General features: G+C 36.7%; 1 pseudogene; it reads left to right on the top strand.

Moving 5' to 3' along the window:
• The window catches only part of LOC149209714 (uncharacterized), a 92,549-nt pseudogene that overhangs the window by 44,521 nt on the left and 24,893 nt on the right, over positions 1 to 23,135 (top strand).

The following is a 23,135-nucleotide window of genomic DNA, read 5'->3' as shown; positions in this document are numbered from 1 at the left end:
CTATGTCAACATGTTGAACATGATCCTTCCAAGACTTGTTGTAGATTAGTATATCATCAGAAAATACTAACACAAATTTTCTAAGGAAGGGTTTGAAAATGGAATTCATCAAACCTTGAAATGTAGAAGGTGCATTGGTAAGGCCAACAGGCATGACCAAAAATTCATAATGACCCTCATGAGTTCTAAATGTTGTTTTTGGAATGCCTTCAGTCTTCATTTTGATTTGATGATATTTTGAACGAAGATCCAAATTGGTGAAGTAAATTGATCCATGCAATTCATCCAATAATTCATCAATGAAAGGAATGGGAAATTCATCTTTAATAGTGAGCTTGTTGAGCTCCCTATAATCTAGACACGTGCTCCATGATCCATACTTCTTGTGAACCAATACTACTGGAGCAGAGAAAGAAATTTGACTAGGTTGAATCCAGCCTCTAGCATTTCTGCAACCATACGTTCAATTTCACTCTTTTGGGCATAGGGATATCTGTAAGGCCTGGTGTTTGGAGGAACACTTCCTGGAATCAAATGAATAGCATGATCATGATCACAAATAGGTGGGAGGCCTTTGGGAGTATCAAAAACCTTGGAATAATTGTCCAAGACTTTTTGGAGATCTGGAGAAATAGACAATTTCGATGTGGGAACCTCTAGTGAACATAATTGTGCAATTATGCCTAGTTGTTCTTTCTTTAGAAGTTTTGTCATTCCGTTAGAGTTGATTATCCTTCCCAGTTTCCTTGCGATACCCCTTAATTAAACTTCCTTTCCTTCTGAAGAAAATTTCATGAAAAGTTCTTGAAAATTAAAAGCTATTGTACCCAAGGATTGTAGCCATTGGACTCCTAGTACAACATCAGCACCACCCATTGGAATGGAAGCATTGGGCTATTCAATACATATTCTCCCATGGAGCACTTGATATTATGGCACTTTCCTTAGCAAGTTATGGTTCCTCCACTTGCAACCATCACTTGAAACTCTGGTGTTGGATATAGGAAGCAATTCAATTCCTTAGCTCTCTTACAATGAATAAAATTATGGGTACTACCCGAATGAAAAAACACTATTACCTTTTTCTTCTTGATATGCCCTTCTATCTTGATAGTCTGAGGAGTGGTAATTCCAGCCAATGCATTACAAGATATGGTTGGATTCATTTCTTCTTTCTCTAGGGTTTGTTCCTGGTGTATATCCTCTTCTTTTGACGTTTCTTCTTCCTTTTCTTCCTCCTCTTCACAATCTATATAAAATAATTTCTTCTCAGCACATTTATGATCTTTAATGTATTTTCTATCACAACTGTAACAAAGCCCTTTTTCTCTTTTTTCTTCCAATTTTTGTGGTGTCAACATTGTAGGTTGTGGATGGCAAGGGGAAAAAACACTTCCATCTTTATGATTGTGAGTGGTAGGCTTCCTTGTCGCCATAATTTTGCTTTCCATTTTTCTTGCCAACCTGAACGCCTTCTCCAATGAATCAAGTTCCCAAAGGTGAACCTCATGTTCGATGTTATCCTTTAAAGTCCCTATGAACACATCAATCCTATATATTTTACCCTTATATTCAATTTTTGGAAGTCCTCAATGTGCTCCATCTTTTAACCCTTTTGTTTGAGATTTATCAATTGGCTAAAAAAAGTGTTTTTTTTATCCTCATAATGTGCTATCATTTCATCCGTAAAAATAGCCCAAGTGACAATTTGTTTATGAGAGCAAAGCCATCGATACCATACAAACTAATTTGGTTCCAAATATAAAGTTGTAATGCGTACCTTTTGTGTGTTTTAGACATTGTGGAGATCGAAAAAATTCTCCATCTGTAGTATCCATGTTGCAGGATCCTTATCATCAAACTTCCTCATATCGATCTTTGGAAATGGTGGTTCTTCGATCCAACATTAGAGTCTATGAAATCATGATTAACATTTATTTTGTTCTCATCATGTGTTTCCTTTATTACCCTTTCACCATTAGTATGTATTTCTTGTAGAAGTTTTTCCAAATCTTCCATCTTAGCTTCCATGCCATCCATCTTAGCTTCCATGTCATTCATCTTAGCTTCTACGCATTTCTTTAAACCGTCTATATTAGCTTCCGTGCCATACATATTAGCTTCTACGTATTTCTTTAAACCATCCATCTTAGCTTTTGTTACTTTTTGTGATAGTGAAATTTGTTGCACTTGGTCTTGTAATTTTGATATATCATGTTGCATTTCTTCCTCTTCTTCATGAGTCATGCTAGAGATTCTATATTTCTTACTAGGTGTTTCCATTTTCTTTCTTCAGGGCATCAATTAATGATAATAATGCTTCACAATACCCTTTGAATTCCTTCAAACTAATTTTCAAAACCAAACTTGTGCAAAAATTTAAAAAAAACTACACACCTTTTTTCACTTTGTAGGAGCTCGATATTGAAACGACTATAACTTTGTAATTTCGAATCTCCATGGTTTGAAATTGTGACCTGTAGTATCAATATATGCCCTCTTTCTAATGTCACTAGTCTGATCAAAATTGGATTCTCCAAGAAAGCGTTATGCCCCACCTCCCAAGATGACCTGCTTATATGCTTTTTCAGTAGAGCGAACTTATACAAAGTGCCATGTGTTACTATTTAGACCTTAGGTTCTAAAAATTATACCCAAACAAAATACAGGTCATCCTCTTCCTATAACTTCTTATTAAATTTCAATCTGATGCTCACGGTGAAAGTTATGATTATTTTCCCAAGGTCACATGTTTAGGATGTAATTCAAGAGTCTGCAAAAACCCTAACTTCCTCAAATCATATATCGGAAAATATAGTGAGCCAAGATCTAAAATTCAAACCCGAGGTTCAAACTGATTTCTTCGCAAATGGGTTTTTTTTTAGCTTCTAAAACTTCGTAGAGAAAAATTTATAGCGAAAATTCCACGATGACCTATTTTAGATGAAATTTGGGATCTTGCAAAAACCCTAACTTCCTTAGATCATATCTCTGACAATATAGCGAGACAAGATCTGAATTTTGGACCCCAGGTTTAGCGCAATTTCATCTCAAATGGGTTCCTTTTTTAGCTTCTAATACTGCACAGAAAAAGAAAAAAAAAATTATAGCGAAAATTCCACGATGACCTGTTTGGAGCAACGAAACCCTAGAATCCAAAGCTTTGATACCAAATGTTATGAAACCAGCTCACAAAAAGATAGAAAAGAAAGATCAATGCCTTAGAATTCAACCTCTTCAAGGGGGCAATCTCTGTTACATTACACAAATGAAAAATTCTTGGATGATTCAAATGACAAAACCTCCTTTCTATATATAGGAGTCTAAGGGGTCACAATATAGCCAAATCCGACCTAACAATAATAATATAAGGGCACAAAAATAACAATAGTGAGCTTCTATGGGGCACAATAATAACAATATGGAGACACTAGGGGCACAACAATAACAATAAGGGATACAATGACAATAGTAATGGGGGAATCACTAGTATTATAGGGACCTAACAAATTGTAGTTAAGTAGACTCCTTTTGACACTTAATTTGTGAACCCAGGGTTTCGTACACTTCGAGGCATAGCATAGGAAATGCCAAGAAATGATATGAACCTTCTCTAATTTCATTCCTACTTATTTTATTACAAAATTCAGAATCAAAAGGATAGATCACATGAAAGTGAATACCAAGAGAACTCTGGTGTTGAATGAAAAGAATGTGATTTGCAAAATTCAAATAAAGGAAACTCTCAATTCATCAAGAACAATCTGAATTCATAAAATAAGTGTTTGAGATTCTCTTTAGTATGGTTGTAAGATAGAGGAATGATCCAATTAATTAGGATGCATGTCTTCCATAAGATTTCCCTTCGTATACCAATTTGTCATTCTTGTACCGCAACAAGGTTCCTATACTGGAGCATTCTTCCTGTACTAGAGTGAAGCTTCTATACTGGAAGTATGTATATTGGGTCCTTACTGAAGACCTTGACTTGCATACAAGAGCTCCAAGCCTTTGTACTATAGCACTATGTTCCTGTACTCGGAATGTCAATTCCTTGTACTAGAATAGAGGTTCCTGTACTAAGAAACCACAGTTCCTGTACTTGGTTTCCAAATCGGTTGCAAGAAATAAAGTGTGTCAACTAAGAAAATAAATGCAAGGTGAAAAAAAAATTGTAAAGTGAAATTCTATCAGAAAAATGAACCATTAAATAATCACATGCTCAGAAATGAAAAGCGCTTTCACAACCAAAGGAAATTTATATTGAAATAAGAAATAGTTCTACTTGGAAACTACTTTGACTCAAACATCAGCAAGCTCTTTCCTTAGATGACTATTTATTGAATAAATTAGATCTGCAACCTTATATAAATAATCATTTTAACTCAAGGAATCCTTCTGATAAATTCAATATTAAATCCAACAACGAGTGCAGGTACAAACCCAAATAATGTAAAAGTGTTTTAGTGAAAGCTTATGGACATTAATAAAATCTAAATCTGAATTTGAATATTAGAATATGCTTCACTAAAAAGCAAAACACTATTTGCAAAAGAATAATAGACCTGTAAAAATAAGAATGACTGGTTGCAATGGATAAAGGAAACTTTCAATCTTACTGAAACGAAAACACACTAGTGCAGGAAGCTATATGTACGTTTTCTTTGTAAAGAAAAAGGCAGCACGCATTTGCAGGAAAGAATGTAAGGAAATAAAAGTGAATGCAAATGAACCACACACGCACCTGGATCCAGATCACACACCTTGCAAGAAATTAAAGTTCATCAGTTATAGAAAGAATCCAAACATGATATGCTTCACTAACCTTGAATAAAAATAAATCTATTAATCTAACACACCTTTAACAAAGGGAGAATGAAATAGGTTGGTTGGGCCTAGCCAACCAACTCTTTTCCCTGTAATGAAATTGAAACTTCAAGTGCTCAATTGGAGCATCACAACGACATCGAGATAGATAAGTTCACAATTGGCATGTTCCTTTGTATTAAGTTTCAAAACAGAAAATACACATCGTGGATCCCTTGATCTAGCCCAGAAATGGCAATACTCAGAAATTACAAATGGTAGCAAAAGTTCAATACGACTTCGTTCTCTAACTTCTATAGAGAAACCCTATTAAATACATACTTCGGCTCTTAGCTGCAACAAAAAATATAACAACATGATATATTAAGCCTTTTGGCTGTTTGCAAAAAATATAAACAGGGGTTTTGTAGCTGAAGTCCAGCCTTCATATCCCGCTTTCTTCTCTAAATGCCGAGCCCAATAAGGAAATTGATCTCTTGGCAAGAAATCCACATAGTCTATTGAGTTGTCTCGTCCATAAGCAGTGAGTCAAACAAAGAATTGGTAGTTGCCTCAAAAGTGTAGGAACACTAACCAGTACAAGCACGATTCTTGCACCAACCCAATATTTCACATAGATTAACACTTTGGTTCCATCACATTACTTAGGAAAGGAATATATTAGTTGCAAATACATTTTAAGATATAAAACCTATAATTTAATGATTAAGTACATATATAACCTTTGAATATGAAAAACATAAGAGGAGTGCAGGAATGTGTGCAATTGGGAAAAAGTACAGGAATAGATAGGCCTTTAGGGTTAAAAAAGGGGTTAAAGTGGTGTTTTGGATATGATAGATACCAAAAAGTAGGAAAATTCTAACCACCAATAGTAGATACTAATCCATCCTCTTTCGAGTAAGAAGTAGAGAAACCTATTTGGGTTGATGCAAAGGTGGAGGAATATGAATCCATTGTAAAGAAACGTTTTTGGGAAATGGTCCTAAGACCAACAGATATATCTGGAGTGGGTTCAAGATGGATCTTCAAAGTAAATCATGAAACAAATGGAAGAATAAAGAAGTATATGACTATATTTGTGGCCAAAGGATTCTCTCGAGTTGAGGGAATTGACTATGAGGAAACCTTTTCTCCTGTAGCAAGGTATTCATCCATTAGATCAATTTTTGCACTGGTTTCGCATATGGGGTGGAAGATCCACCAAATGGATGTAAAAAAAACATTACTATATGGTGTTATTGAGGAGGAGGTGTACATCAAGCAACCAAAATGTTTTGATACATTCAATCAAGAGTCTCATCTGTGCAGACTCAAGCGAGCATTGTACGGTCTCAAAAAAGCACCTTGTGCATGGTACACCATGATTGACAATTATTTCACTGGTTTGGGCTTCACCAAAAGTGAAGTAGTTGCAAACCTCTATCATATCTTCGTAGGATGTAAATTTCTTATTATTGTCTCATATTTTGATTATTTTATTTTAATTGTTAATTAGAAGCTAATCAGTTCTTGCAAGGAGGAACTTGCAAGGGAATTTGAAATGAAGGACATGGGTCTCATGCACTACTTCCTCGAGTTGGAAGTATGGCAAGGTGATGGGGAACTATTTGTTTCTCAAGGAAATTATGCAAATGAGATACTACAAAGATCCTACATGGAGAGTTACAAACCCATGGAGACACCTCTAGCGACCAACTAGAGGAAGGAGGATGCCACTTCAGGTGAAAAGGTGGATGCTACCATTTATCGATAGCTAGTGGGTTCATTGATGCATGTTATGAAAATATGACCGGTGTGCTATGTAGTCAACAAGCTAATCTAATTTATGGTTAGGCCAACCAAATTTTATTGGAAGTCAGCTAAGCATGTTTTATAGTACCTCAAAGGCTCTACTCATTATGGATTATGGTACAGACAGAAAAAGGGAGTAAATTTGTGTGGCTTCACATATGCAAATTGGGCAGGGATTCCATCCAACCAAATTACATCAGGTGGAATTGTCATTGTTGGAACTGAAGTGGTTTCTTGGTACAACATGAAGAAAATATCTATAGCACTCAGCTTGGCAAAAGTAGAATACATGGTTGCGAGTAAAGAAACATGTGAGGTCATTTGGATGAGAAATATACTTGTGGGATAGTTTGGTCAGATGAAGGATCCAACTGTGATCTATTGTGATAATCATAGTTGCATCAAGCTCTTTGAGAATCTGATATTTCATGATCAATCCAAACATATAAATATCCATTATTACCATTTACTGGACTATGTGCATGGGCAAATAATTTTGTTACAATATATTCTAACAAAGGAACAAGATGCATACATCTTGATAAAGGCTTTTTTAAGAGGGAAGTTCGAGTTCCACAAGTATAGGATAGTGGTGGTTGATAATCCCTTTCTCGCTAAAAGAGTGCGTTGAAAAATGTAGCAAGAAAGTCTCAATTTGATTTTGCCTTGGTCAAAATGAGAAAATTTTGAATTTCCAACAGAAGACAACTTGGATGTAGTTAAATGAGGTGACATGGCTCTTGTCACTCAGTTAGCTCAGTAAATTCGAGTTAGCAGATTTTGACTTCAGTGAAGCATGTGTGATTGCTAATTTGTTGTAATCAAGTTCAATTATTTCATGTTGTTTTCAGTTAAATTAGTTATAACTATTGGAGGAAATAGTGGAAGGTTAGTTGTGCTATGGGACAACAGTTTAACTTAGTGATCATCTAGTTAAACTGATCAATCATCCCAAAATAGCTAGTGCATGCAGAGAAATCGAGTTCCCTAGATGTGATGGAGATTCCAAGGCAATGTAACATCAATTGTAGACTAGTCTTGAGTGTACACGTGTTTCATGCAATCAAATGATCAACCTTGGGATTTGCGCAAGAATTTTGGAGGAAATTCCTTAATAATAGTGGCCTAATTTCCTCTGAAATTGCGCAAGGAAATAGGGGCTCAAATAAGCCTGAAATTGACTAAGTCTGGGTCAAAGATTCTCTGTGAGAAGAGAGATAGGTTATTCACTTTTAGGTTGTGCTTGGTCTGAGCAATCAAATGTAATATATCTCTAATCATCATATTAACGCAAGCAGGCTTAAGGGGTTTTAGCATTTTCTTTCCCCTAGAATAAATATCGTGCATGAGTGTTATTTCTTATTTCATGTTTGTGATTGATGTTTTAAATTTTAACGGAATTTCACGAAGTAGTAGAGTAGGATTGTGTCTTGTGATTTAGATTAAAATTTCACGAGCACTTACAATTCTACACCATAATTTCTACATAACATTATAAATGGATAATAAGCTAGAACAAATGTAGAGTTGTGATTCACATAATATTGTGTTACACAAGAATATATTTATTATTTTCATAATAACGAAAAATATATATAAACACTAATAAAAGTTTACTTTAATAATAATTAGTTAAAAATAACGTTATTGTATGAATAATGAAAAGATCAAAATCTTCTCGTATTGCAATGTTTACAAACTAAAATGGAGAAGAACTTTGGTTATTCGATGTGTGTGTATCAATATTTTTTGTATCTTTACTACTAAGAAAAATGGTCATGCTTTGTCTTAATTTCCTAAAAGCAACTACATTTTCCCACAAATAATTTATAAGGCTCTCCAAAACAATTACTACGTCTCTCATAGTTGGTCGTTCATTAGGAGAAACAAATTGGCCTGTAACAAATAAATTAGGCATGTGTATACATTATTTTCTTCAAATTTATCTCCATCCACCTTACTAAAAAGGTTGTAGTCAATTATCTCCTTCAATCTATTTGGAAAGGCTAGGTTCATCCACTTGTGCAAGTTTAAGTCTCCATAAAACATGTCACTATTTGGTTGTTTCCCAGCAAGCATTTCCAATAAGAAATTGCCAAATTTGTAAATATCTCCTTTTGTAGACACTACCTCACCCAATCCATACTCTGCATTACAGTTATCCTTCATCAAATTTTGCTTGGCTAGTGCACACCAAAATGTTGATAAGAAAAACAAGTAAAAATTAAACATTCAAAAATTGCATACCTGGTGCAATTTAGCCCATGGATCCTTTCAAATCAAGTGTTGAAGTGACTCACTATATTATTCATCAATTAATATTTCAATAACAAAATATGTTACATGTTTGACATGTCTTCATTTAGATTCACATCGCTGGGTTTTAGATCACGATGCACTACTTGCACAAAAGAATCATGATGAAGATATTTGATGGCATGGGCCACATCTATTATAATGTCCAATATTTTTTTTATTCTCAATTCGCATACATATTCCCAATTTTTGTCATATATATTAGGCTACAAATGCTTCTCCAAGCGTTGGATTAGGTGTAACTCGAACAATAATCCTCTACTGTTGCATTTTTCACAAACCAATATATAGAAGAAATCTAGGTAGCCACTACATGTGCATCATTCCTTTTTGAATTTTTACTACTAAGTAACTTGTAAATGCTTTCTCCTAATCTCCCATAAGCAACCACGATTTCCCATACATCCTCTCTTTGGCTATCCACCACCATTCCTACGTCATCGTTCGTGGTTCAATTGGTGAATATTTCAAACAAAGAAAGCCAACCTTTCGAAAACAAAGTAGCCATTTATAAGCATTACTTAATTCAAATTCATCTTCATCCACCTCACTAAAAGGAATGAGGTGAATTACTTCCTTCTCTTTCTTTGGAAAGATTGAGTTCACCCACTTTTGCACGTTTCGATCTCCAAAAAACAAGTCATTAGTTGGTTGCTTCTAGATCAGAATTTCCAATAAGAAAAATCCATCGCTATAAATATCTTTGTTGGTAGACATCATCTCACTTGATCCATACTCTGTATTGAAGTTTACCATTATCAAATTTTAATCAAAATTAATATCTACATACCAATTATATTGAAACATAGTAAACAAAATAAAAAATTTCGATCTAAAATATGTGTTTATAGGTCATAAATTTATTTTTTATAAGAATATCCTTTCATCTATAAAAACATAAAGAGTTAATGTAATTTTCACAAACTAAAATGTAGAAGAACAACAAGAATTTAATGCATGCATATTACTCCTTGTCGCATTTGTATTTCTAAGGAAATTAGATATGCTTCATCTCAATCTCCTAGCCCAAACAATTTCTAAGGCTCTCCAATACCATTACCATATCTTTCAGAGTTGGTCATTCATTGGGCGAACCTTTTGAGAAAAGAAAACTAACATGTAGCAAAGAAAGTAATTGTATACTTTATTTTCTTCAAATTCACCTCCATCCAACTTGTTAAAAATATTTATGTGAAATTTGTCCTTCACTATGTTTGGAAACACTAACTTCACTCACTTGTGTAAGTTTAAGCCTCCAAAAAACATGTCACTAGTTGGCTTCTTCCTAGTAAGCATTTCCAATAACAAAATGTCATAGCTATAAATATCTACTTTTGTACACATGCTCTCACTTAATACATATTTTGCATTGAAGCCAATCTTCATCTTGTTTTACTTGACCAATGTGTACAAAAATTGTTGATGAGAAACAACAAGTAAAATTAATGTTCTAAAATGTCATACTTGATAGAATTTATCCCATGGACCCTTTCAAAGAAAATGTTGAAGTGAGTTAGTAGGGGTTACATTAATCAATTTTTCAATACCAAAATCCATCATATGGTCTATATGTCTTCATCAAAAAGCATGTTATTGGGTTTTAAATAACAATGCACTACTTGAACAAAAAAATCACGATGAAAGCATTCCATGGCATGGGGCACATCTATGGCAATATCTAATTGTGTTATCACTGCTAGTTCACATACATATTCACCATTTTTGTCGCCTATATTAGGATATGAATGCTTTTCCAAGATTTTGCTAGAAATAAATTGGAACACTAATCCTTTAAAATGGAGGTTGAACCTTTTATAGAATGTTACATTTTTCTCTAAAACTATTTTCAACCTTTTATTTTACAACTAAAAAACTTTCATAAGAACAAGTGTGTCATCGCTCAGATTTAACTTATAAATTAACCAAAAATCCTCATTTCTAACTAGTTATGGTTGGTAAATCCATTAGTTGTTATGTGAATCTCTTGATATGAACTCCTTTTCTGCTCTAACCTTTGGATAATATGTTGCAAGAATCAACATTTTGTATACATTTATTTCATTTCCAAATGAATCTCAAAAGTAGAAAACATAGAATAGAAGCAATATCTCCATTCATTAGCAATAATACTCTTTCATAAATGCAAAAATGACCTCTTGTTGTTTGAGATATAGGTAATTGGAATGTGGATTTTCTAAAAAGGCTAGGATTTCCGATGAAGGACATGGCAATTTTTCTATTTGGAAAAAAGCCCTCCTTTTGGAATTTTCCCCATGTGATTGTTGAAAAAAAAATCAAACAATGAAGCATATCCAAATTTTTAAAAGTAATTGGAATTGTCCTTAATAGCGAGTTGGAAGGGAGGTCTAAGTTCATAAGACTATAAATTTCTGTTGGGTCCCTATAATACTAGTGATTACCCCATTACTGTTGTAGTTATACCCCTTATTAATATTGTTGTGCCCCTATTGCCCTCATATTGTTATTACTATGCCCCATATAATCCCTCTATTGTTATTTTTGTGGCTTTATATTATTATTGTTAGGTCGGCTGGATTATATTGTGACTCCTTAGATTCCTATATATAGAAAGGAGGTTTTGTCATTTGAATCATCCAAGAATTGTTCATTTATGTAATTTAAATGAGGTTGGCCCCTCGAAGAGGCTGAATTCTAAGGCGTTGATCTATCATTTCTATCTTTTCTTGAGCTGGTTTCATAACATTTGGTATCAGAGCTTTGGATTCTAGGGTTTCGTTTCTCCAAACAGGTCATCGTGGCATTTTCGCTATAAATATTTTTCTGTGACATTTCAGAAGTTGCAAAAAAAACCCATTTGAGAAGAAAGTGCGTTGAACCGCGGTTCCCCATTTCAGAGCCTTTCGCTCTATATTTGTGGATTTATGATCTGAGGAAGTTGGTCTTTTTGCAGACTCCTGAATTACATTCCAAACAGGTGACCTGGGGAAAATCATCATAACTTTCTCTCTGGGGATCAGATTGAAATTTTGTAAGAAGGTACAGAAAGAGGACGGACTATAGTTTCTTGTATGAATTTTTCAGATCCAAAGGTCGAAACAGTGACTCGTGGCACGTCGTACAAGTTCGCTCTACTGAACTAGTCTATAATCAAGTCACTGTGGGAGATTTCACATAACTCTTCCTTGGAGAATCCAATTTGGGTCAGAATTGTGGCACTGGAAAGAGGACACAGAAGGCTACTACAGGTCGTAATTTTAGATCTGGAGGATCTGAAATTACAGAGATACATCAGATTCAATATCAGGCTTCTACAAAGTGAAAAAAGGTGTAGTTTTTTTTAAATTTTTTCGTAAGCTTGGTTTGAAGGAATTCAAAGGGCATAGTAAAGCATTATTATCGGTAACGGATGCCCCGAGGAAAGAAAATGAAAACACCTAGTAAGGAACCTGAAAGATCTAGCATGACTCATGAAGAAGAGGAAGAAATGCTACATGATATATCAAAATTACAAGAACAAGTGCAAAAAATGTCAAGCTCACAAAAGCTAACAGAAGCTAAGATAAATTGCGTGGAATCTAAGATAAAGGGCATGGAAGCTAAGATGGATGATTCAAAGACATATTTGAAGAGAGACATGGCAGATTTGAAGACAGATTTGAATACAGACATGGCAAATTTGAAGACAGATTTGACAAATTTTCTACAAGAAATACTTACTAAGGGTGAAAAGGTTGTAAAGGAAAATCATGATGTGAACAAAAGAAATGTTAATCATGATTCCATAGACTCTAATGTTGGATCGAAGACCCACCATATTCCAAAAATCGATATGAGGATGTTTGATGGCAAGGATCCCGCCACATGGATATTACAGATGGAGAAATTCTTCGATCTCAATAATGTGCAAAACACACAAAATGTACGTATGGAAACTTTATATTTGGAACCAAATCAGTTTGTATGGTATCTGTTAGTGTCAGTCTTTACAGCCTTCCTCCAGTGATCAAACATGCTCTTACAAAGTGATTTTAATGTGTCAAGGTCAAATTTTGTCATTTCAGTGAGTCTTCAAGCAAAATTTGGTCACTAGGCATTGGGTCTAGGGTTTGATTTCACCCTTGTCAAAGTTGTCAAAATGTCAGTCCATGTCACAGTTCAGCTGAGTGTACCATCATTCATAGAGTTTTCATTATCATGTCAAGTCCCACTGGGTCATTTTACACCTTGTTCATGCTTCAGTTGCGCCTAGGTAAGGTCATTTCCCTCTCCTAGGGTTTTGAAGGCAATTTCTCTTGGACGGCCAAATCATCGGCAAAACTTGTATCCGGATGTTCATACACCTTCCCCTATCCTTAAATTACCTTATCAAACACTTCTCATCACTGAGATCCCCCAAATTCCTCATTTTCGCACAAACCCTAGTTTCTTGCTACAACCTAGCAGTTTTCTAGGTTGGGCCTGTGTTTTGCATTTTTGGACCCCTTCCCTTCACTCAATTTCAGAGATTCCACTTTCCTCGGCTTTCTAACATCCCTCCCTACTTCCCAAAATTTCCTCAAGAATTTAGAAGCTCCCTATCCCCTCCATTTCGCTTCATTTCGACAAATCCCTTGTTCCACACATTGGGGTAGGTTTCACTCAAATAATGTTTCTGAGCAATCATAGATGAATTTAGGAAAACTGAGAGAGGTTTTTGTCCAAAATAGGCCATAAATAAAAACCCCCTTCACGTTTTACATAGGTGTCATGGTATAAGAGAAATGTCAAAAATACAATTGCCTCGGGAGAATTGCTGCACCTCTAAAGTGACCTTGGGAAAATCAATTTTTCTCCTAGATCCGTTGGCCAAATGACTTCTTTGATGATCCAAATGATAACTAGAAACAAATATCTTTCCAATGAGCTATCATGAGCCCAATTTGGAGTTGATGAAGGCATTTAAAAGTTCATTGTAAAAGCACTCTGCCTTGAGGCAGCCTCACTGGGCACATTTTTACCAGTCTTGGGAGATTTGACTTTTGTTAGAGAAAATAAACTCCAAATTTTAAAATTATAGTTGGGTTGGAAATTAGACTCAAATACCTTTCCAAAGAGCTATCCTTTTCCCAATTTGGACACTGGGAAGGCCTCCAAAAGTCACCTGGAAAAGAGCATGACGCACAGAGGGAGCACGACGCACTGGGAGAGATTTTCCAATGTAAATGTACACTAGCGCGGCGCACATGGAAGGTGCGGCGCATATAGCCGGGAAAGCATGAAAATTATAATGTCACTCAAAATCTCCTAAATTCACATTGATACAAGTTTCAGCAGGTGATGTTCAGGCAAATATTCCACCAAGGGGATGGAATTCATATGACTCGTTTTCATGGATTACCTCCGAAGAACAGTGTGTACAGAATGCTCAGGTTGCTTCCCAAAAGTTGCTACAACATGGTTATGAGGAAAATAGAAGAAGGATCATCTCAAAATTCTCCAGGATTTTATATCTTAGATTAATGGGGAAGGCCAATCCCAGATCCCATAAGATGGCCATCTTCAAAAGGAGGAAAAGGGTTCAAGGAGGTTGCAGATAATGTGCATAAGATGGGTCTCAGGTTTGGCATTTATGTCAAGCATGGAATTAGTACTCAAAATAGTTAATGCTAATACTCCAATCGTGGGATCCCAGGGTGTCCCTTATGAAGAAGGTGGGAAGATTTGGCATGCTAAAGACATTGGTCTAATCAATCAAACTTGCTAGTGGATGCCTGCATGTTCATGAATGTTCAAACTAACCTAGGAGCTGGGAGGGCTTTCCTCAGATCATTATATACCCAATATGTTGAATGGGGAGTTTATTTTGATCTTAAAATAGCTTGATCATCCTATGGTGTACTCTCTCTCACTTGGAAGTGATGCTACACCACAAATGGCCATGCAAATAAACTCTTTTGTCAATATGTATCGAATAACAAATGATGATTGGGATAACTGGAGAGATGTAGAGTTCCACTTCGATGTGTCAAGATATTTTGATAAATCTAATTTGATAGGAGAAAATGGTTTAAGGGGGAAGTCTTGACCAGATTTAGAATTGCTTCCCCCTGGATGGTTAACTTACCTTGGTGTAAAAGAAGGTCCGCATCGCTTTAGCAACCTTAATTTGGATGAACAAATAACTCAGTTGACTCTATGGGGGATGGAAAAGTATACACTCATGAGGAGGAGGCCCACAGTGATTCACCAATAGAGGTACATGCACCTAGGAGGCCTCATAGAGCTGGAAAAACATCTGTGAAGACCAACAGGTTGTGCAGAGAAGCCTAAATGAAAGGACACCTATTCAGCAGGAGATAGAGGCTGATTGAGAGGTTTGGCTCAAGAGGATCCACCTCCACTTAGAGAAGCTATTGGAGAAAGCAAACAAGGACAGGTACATGCTCAGGCACATGAAAAATCACTATTGGGCACGGAACAAGGTTTGCAAGGCACGAATAAGGAATTTGAAGGTAAACCTAAGGAAGGCATGAAAAGGGAAAAAGAGAAAAAGGAGCAAGATAGACTTAGAATCTTGGCTGAGGATTCCTCGACTCAGCATGGCACCCCATAAGGAACCTCTAGCCCAAATTTCAGCAAATTTGGGGAAGTTTTGGTCAAATTTTGATTTTTTGGACAAAAAACAGGAAATTTCTCTCTGTGCGTCGCGCCACTGGTGCGACGCTAAAATTCTAGGGCTCCAATGGAGGAATCGCTTGCATATTTGGATTCAACATCAAAAATTACGACAACCGGTGTCCAAGAAAGAAATTTTGACAAGATCTGGGTCTCCTAAAGGTCAAAAAACACCCAAAAATGGCCTCTCTGCCACTTTTTTGACACACAGAAAGCAGTCTTGGGAGAATGAATATTTGGAGGGGAAAATGAGAACCAAATTTGAAAATTTTAGTGGGGTTAGTAATTAGACAGGACAGGCTTTCCAACAAGCCCACTTGGACATATTTTGGACACCTGCAAGTGCTCCAAAGTAGGCCCCAAAGTGGCACGACGCACAGAGAAAAAATTGCCAATTTTCTTCTGTTTCGCGAAATTTCAGTTCGCGACTTCTCCAAGTGGGCCCGGTCATCTACACTTCAGTTTCTTGGCACCAAAGGCAGCAGTTAAAGTGTTTTTTCTCCAGATTGGCTTCTATCCAAGTGGCGAAAGAAGGAAAACGGTCACCCAAGCCAAATGTCATGTTTGCAGCGCTGCACCTGTAGCTAATGGTTGGCTCTCCATCTCCATTTTGTAATGATTCAAGTAACTCCCCAACCCTTGGGCATTCTATCTCTTCCTTACACATTCTATATATTGTATGCAAGCTATTTGCAAAGGGTTGGCTGGCTTGTAACTTCTGGGAGACTATGCGAAAGAAACTCTGTTTCTACACTTTGTATTTTTTGACAGAGAATTAATGAAAGGCAGCAGCTTTGTATCATGAGATTCTTGTGGTTGTGAGTGTAGCAAATGTGTTCTTATGTTCCATATGTATCTTGTTATGTTTCATAATTTCATTCACGTTTCATTTCAATGAAATTTTCTAAGTGAGATTAGGTAGAATTCAATTTATATTGCTCTTCCTGTGGGAAAATTTCATGTGCAGTGTCATTCTTCTGTTGAAAAGGATTCATGCGACCATGCCCTTTTCACTCTCTTCAGAAATCTTTCCATTCCACGTCACCTTAAGCCAAAATTTTTGCGCTTTCCACCTACCTTGCCTCAAAAAATAATCTGTGCCTTCATATTCGATTCTTTGTTCTTTGATGAGTGTCGGTCCCATATACACCCCAGAAGCTCGGCCTCTTCATAAAATCTTTTCCAAAATCCCTATCCACTTACTAGCCTAAGGTAAACAGCGTATTGCAAGTCATCTCAGACTGTTTTTTATCATATATTCACTGAGTGTGACTCGGAGAGAGCCCTCTCCTGCTCTGGTAGGGCTAGCTACCAGACTGAGCGTGGTTTGTGGTTACCCTAATTTTTGCCTTCCTTCAGTCTAAGGCAGATTTAGGTGCTAACAGTATCAATGGCTTTGCTCTCCTAAACAATTTATCACTTGGGCAATTTTTACGGAAGAATTGATAGCACATTATGAGGATACAAAAAGCAACACTTTTTTTTAGCCAATTGATAAGTCTCAAACAAAAGGGTTCAATAATGGAGCACATTAAGGAATTCCAAAAATTGAACATAAGGGTAAAAGATATTCCAGAGGAGCATAGGATTGATGTGTTTATAGGGTCTTTAAAGGATAATATCCAACATGATGTTCACCTTTGGGAACCTGATTCATTAGAGAAGGCATTCAAGTTAGCAAGAAAAATGGAAAGTAAAATTATGGCAACCAGGAAGCATACCACTCACGACTATAAATATGGAAGTGTTGTTGCCCCTAGTCTTCCACAACCTATAAGGTTGACACCACAACAATTGGAAGAAAAAAGAGCAAAAGGGCTTTGTTACAGTTGTGATAGCAAATACACTAAAGGTCATAAGTGTGCTGAGAAGAAATTATTCTACGTAGATTGTGAAGAGGAAGAAGAAAAGGAGCAAGAAAGGTCAAAAGAAGAGGATATACTCCAGGAACAAAGCCTAGATGAAGAACAAATAAATCCGACCATATCTTGTAATGCATTGGCGGGAATTACCACTCCTCAAACCATCAAGATAGAAGGACAAATCAAGAAGAAAAAGGTAATAGTGTTGATTGATTCAGGAAGCACCCACAATTTTATTCATTGTAAGGTAGAAAAAGAATTGAATTTCTTCCTATATCCAGTACCAGAGTGTCAAGTGATGATTGAAAATGGAGGAACAATAAATTTCTCTGGAAAGTACCATAATATCAAGCTATCCATGGGAGAATATGTATTGGCTAGCCCAATGCTTTCCATTCCAATGGGAGGTGTTGATGTTGTACTAGGAGTCCAATGGCTACAATACTTGGGTACAATAGCTTTTAATTTTCAAGAACTTTTCATCAAATTTTCTACGGAAGGAAAGGAATTTGAATTAAGGGGTATTGCAGGGAAACCATGAAAGATAATCAGCTCTAATGGTATGACAAAGCTTCTAAAAAAGGAGCAAAGAGGTGTAATTGCACAATTATGTTCGCTATATGTTCCACATCGGAATCATTTATTTCTCCAGATCTCCAAAAAGTCTTGGACAATCATTCCAAGGTATTTGAGACTCCCAAAGGTCTCCCACCTATGCATGATCATTCTCATGCTATTCATCTGATTCCAGGAAGTGTTCCTCCAAACATCAGGCCGTATAGATATCCCTATGTTTAAAAGAGTGAAATTGAACGTATGGTTGCTGAAATGCTAGAGGCTGGTATAATTCAACCGAGTCAAAGTTGTTTCTCTGCTCCAGTAGTATTGATGCACAAGAAGGATGGATCATGGCGCATGTGTCCGGATTATAGGGAGCTCAACAAGCTCACTATCAAAGATAAGTTCCCCATTCCCGTCATTGATGAATTACTGGATGAATTGCATGGATCAATTTACATCACCAAGTTGGATCTTCGTTCAGGATATCATCAAATCAGAATGAAGACTGAAGACATTCCGAAAATAGCATTTAGAACTCATGAGGGTCATTATGAATTTTTGGTCATGCCTTCTGGCCTTACCAATGCACCTTCAACATTTCAAGGTTTGATCAATTCAATTTTCAAACCATTTCTTAGAAAATTTGTGTTAGTATTTTTTGATGATATACTAATCTACAGCAAGTCTTGGAAGGATCATGTTGAACATGTTGACAGGGTGCTACAACTATTGGAGGAGAAACAATTATATGCAAAAAGATCCAAATGTTTCTTTGGAGTCCAGGAGGTGGAATATCTGGGTCATATTGTATCTCATGAAGGAGTTAAGGTAGACCCTAGCAAAATTAAAGCCATTAAGGAATGGAAAATCCCCACATCCATAAAGCATCTACGAGGATTTCTCGGGTTGACAGGGTATTATTGCAAGTTTGTTAAGAATTATGGGAGAATAGCAGCACCTCTAACAACATTATTGAAGAAAGATGCATTTTCATGGACTCTGGAAGCAACAAAGGCCTTTGAACATCTTAAAGAGGCAATGTGCCAAGCACCGGTCTTAGCTACACCAGACTTCACAAAAACCTTTATTGTGGAATGTGATGCTTCATGAAATGGAATTGGTGTTGTTCTAATCCAAGATGAAAGACCCATTGCTTTTGAAAGTCGTCCAATCAAGGGAAAGTTTTTAAGAAAAGCTATTTATGAGAAGGAAATTTTGGCAATACTCCATGCACTTAAGAAATGGAAACCCTACCTAATGGGAAGACACTTCAAGGTAAAAACGGATCATGATAGTCTTAAATACTTTTTAGAACAAAGATTATCCTCTAAAGAGCAACAAAAGTGGGTCACAAAGATGTTGGGTTATGAATTTGAAATCATCTACAAAAAAGGGAAGCAAAATGTGGTGGCAGACGCACTCTCAAGAAAGGATGAGGATGTGGAAGCATTATTGTGCGCCATTTCTATTATCCAAATAGATTGGATAAACGAATCAAGGGAGGAATGGAAGAATGACGAAGAAGTGTGGGCACTTATTCGAAAGTTACAACAAGTTTCCAGTACGTCTGATACATTTAGCTTGCAAAATGATTCGTTATGGTACAAAGATCGCTTATACCTCTGTAAGAATTCCCAGCTAAAACAAAAGATTCTTATGGAATTGCACACTTCTCCCTTAGGAGGGCACTCAGGATTTTTAAAAACTTACCACAAGGTTAAGAAGGAATTTTTTTGGGATGGCCTTAAATCAGATATTCAAAATTTTGTGGCGGAATTTTTGGTTTGCCAACAAAATAAAGTTGAAACAATTAAGACATCGGGTCTATTACAACCTGTTAGAAAATTATATATTATGGAGCAATGGAACACATAAAATATTGCAGAAATATAAACACAGAAAATGCCCAAAACAAGAGAGACACAAATATACGTGGTTCACCCAGTTTGGGCTACGTCCACCCCGAACAGCCAGTCCTTCCTTTCTATTATCCAGCAAAATGAAGAGATACAACCTACAACAAATCCGCTGTAATATCCTCTGTTTTCTCTCACAGTCTCACCTCTCTGTTTCTCGCTCACAGAATACACACACATCACACAGCCTCAAATACAATACCCTCATACAAATAGAGGGGTTGCCTTCTAGGGAAAAAAACCCTAAACTAAACATAAGTTCTACCGTCAGATCATCCGCCTAATGAACGGCCCAGATTGACTAGAAGCATCACATTCCAAAGGTCGCAGCCGCCCCCCCCTGGACCCCCCTACAGCGAATATTTTACGGGTGGCGTTGCCGCCCCCATTTCGAACTAGGGTCCTATGTGGCGATACCTTTGAATATAGAAGATAATCAGGCTCCACACCCAACAATCTCCCACTTGGAGACTAATTGTAGCAACTCCACCGCTGCTCCATTTGCTGGACAATGACTCCTCTTTGGACCTGGCTGTTTCTCATCTTCATCGTCATCCTTGAAGACCAACTGAAACTGAGCATACTCTCAGTTTCTCCCTGGTTACAACTTGTGTTAGCATATCTGCAGGATTCTGGCTAGTGTGTATCTTTTCCAGCTTCAACTCTCCATCTTCCAACATTGATCGTATGAAATGGTACTTGAGCTGTATGTGTTTAGTCCTGGAGTGAAATGTTGAGTTCTTTGCAAGATGAATGGCACTTTGGCTATCACTGTATAACGTGCCCATATCATGCTCCTTAGCCAATTCACCCATAAACCTTTGTAACCAAATCATTTCTTTACTAGCCTATGTAGCAGCAACATACTCTGCTTCTGTTGTTGAAAGTGCAACAACACTTTGGATTTTTGAAACCCAACTGACAGTTGTTCCTCCAACAGTAAATACATATCTTGTAGTGCTCCTCCTGTTATCTCTGTCACCCGCCATATCTGCATCAACATATCCTTGTAGGGAGATGTTTGAACCACCAAAGCATAATGCTTGATTTGTGGTACCTTTCAAATATCTGAGAATCCATTTCACAGCCATCCAATGTTCCTTTCCTGGATTGTTCATGTACCTGCTTACAACTCCCACTGCATGTGCAATATCAGGCCTTGTGCAGACCATTGCATACATTAAGCTTCCAACTGCTGATGCATATGGAACTTTAGACATATAATCCATGTCTTCTTAGGTCTTTGGGCACATTTCCTTGCTAAGTTTGAAATGGCTAGCAAAAGGTGTACTAATTGGTTTTGCATTGTGCATGTTAAATCTTTTCAACACCTTTTGTATGTACTCATTCTGAGACAATGTTAATTTACGATTTTTCCTGTCTCTAGTTATTCTCATACCAAGGATTTGTTTCGCAGCTCCCAAATCCTTCATTGAAAATGAATTTGCCAATTTTCTTTTGAGCACATTTATTTCCTGCATGTTAGATCCTGCAACAAGCATGTCATCTACATACAGTAACAATATAATATAGCTGCCATCATTTTTCTTTTTCAAATAAACACAATGATTAGAGTGACATCTAGTATAACCTTGTTCAGACATAAACTTGTCAAATTTTAGATACCACTGCCTTGGAGCCTGTTTTAAGCCATACAAGCTCTTCTTCAACCTGCACACTAGTTTCTCCTTCCCTTTCACCTCATATCCTTGTGGCTGCTGCATATATATCTCTTCCTCCAAATCCCCATGGAGAAAGGTTGTCTTTACATCTAACTGCTCAAGACGCAAATCTTCAGCTGCTACAAGACTTAAAATAGTTCTGATTGAAGTCATTTTAACAAGAGGAGAAAATATTTCATCAAAATCAATACCTTTCTTCTGTGCAAACCCCTTCACCACAAGTCTAGCTTTATACCTCTGTTTTCCCCCATCTTCTTCCTTCAGCCTGTAAACCCATTTATTCTTCAATGTAGTTTTTCCTGCAGGCAACCTGACTAAATCCCAAGTTTGGTTATGCATTAAGGAGTCCATCTCTTCTTCCATGGCTACCTCCCACTTCTTCCTGCTTTCAACCTGCATTGCTTCTTCATAACATTCGGGTTCACCGGAATCAGTCAATAATAAATAATATAATGAAGGAGAGTATCGTTCAGGGGTCTACCTATCCTGGTAGATCTTCTAACACCACTTTCAGGTGTTTGGGGTGCCTGTTGCTGTTGTGGTGGTTGTTGTTGTTGTGGTTGTTGATTATTATTATTTTCAGGCACCTTTACTTTTTCAGTGATTTCATCAAGAACTGTGTATTCCTTGTTTTCCTTTTCTTGTTTCTTTTCCTGCAACTGATTCTTATACAAGACCTTTTCATTGAATATTACATCTCTGCTCCTAATTATTTTGTGATTTTCGTAATCATATAAGCGACAACCAAAATCATTAACACCATATCCAATAAAGGTACATTTCTTTGACTTTGCCTCAAGCTTTGTTCTATTTTCTTTATCAATATGGACAAAGGCCTCACAACCAAAAGGATTTAAAATAGAGTAGTTTACCTTTTTACCTGTCCATGCTTCCTCTGGAACACCACCATCCAAGGAACTTGAAGGCCCTCTGTTTATTAGAAAAATAGCAGTATCTACAGCATCTGCCCAAAACTGTAAAGGCAATCCTGCATGCAATCTCATGCACCTTGCATGCTCCATGATTGTTCTATTCATCCTTTCTGACACACCATTTTCTTGTGGTGTTCTTGGAACTGTCTTCTCTCTGTGAATTCCATGCTCTGAACAGTACCTATCAAACTCTTTGCTGCAATATTCACCTCCATTGTCTGATCTAAGACACTTCAATTTTTTTTCCTGTCTCAATCTCAACCAAAGCTTTCCATTTCTTGAAAGTATCAAATACATCAGATTTATTCTTAATACAATAAATCCAAGTTTTTCTAGTTGCATCATCAATAAAAGTAACATAATAACGAGAGCCACCGAGAGATGATACCTGAGCAGGTCCCCATACATCTGTATGCACAAGCTCTAATTTTTCATTCTTCTTTTCTTTCCCAACTCTAAGAAATCTGACTCTCTTCTGTTTTCCATAAATGCAATTTTCACAGAAGTCCAAATCAACATTCTTCAAACCTAGCAACAAATTCCTTGAGTGAAGAATCTTCATCCCCTTTTCACTCATGTGTCCGAGCCTATGATGCCATAATGCTGCAT

Source organism: Pinus tabuliformis, chromosome 1_2 (assembly GCF_031772625.1).
Source record: "Pinus tabuliformis cultivar Carrire ecotype Pingquan chromosome 1_2, CPIR1, whole genome shotgun sequence".
Classification (NCBI taxonomy): domain Eukaryota; kingdom Viridiplantae; phylum Streptophyta; class Pinopsida; order Pinales; family Pinaceae; genus Pinus; species Pinus tabuliformis.
This window is presented reverse-complemented; position numbering and strand designations above follow the sequence as displayed.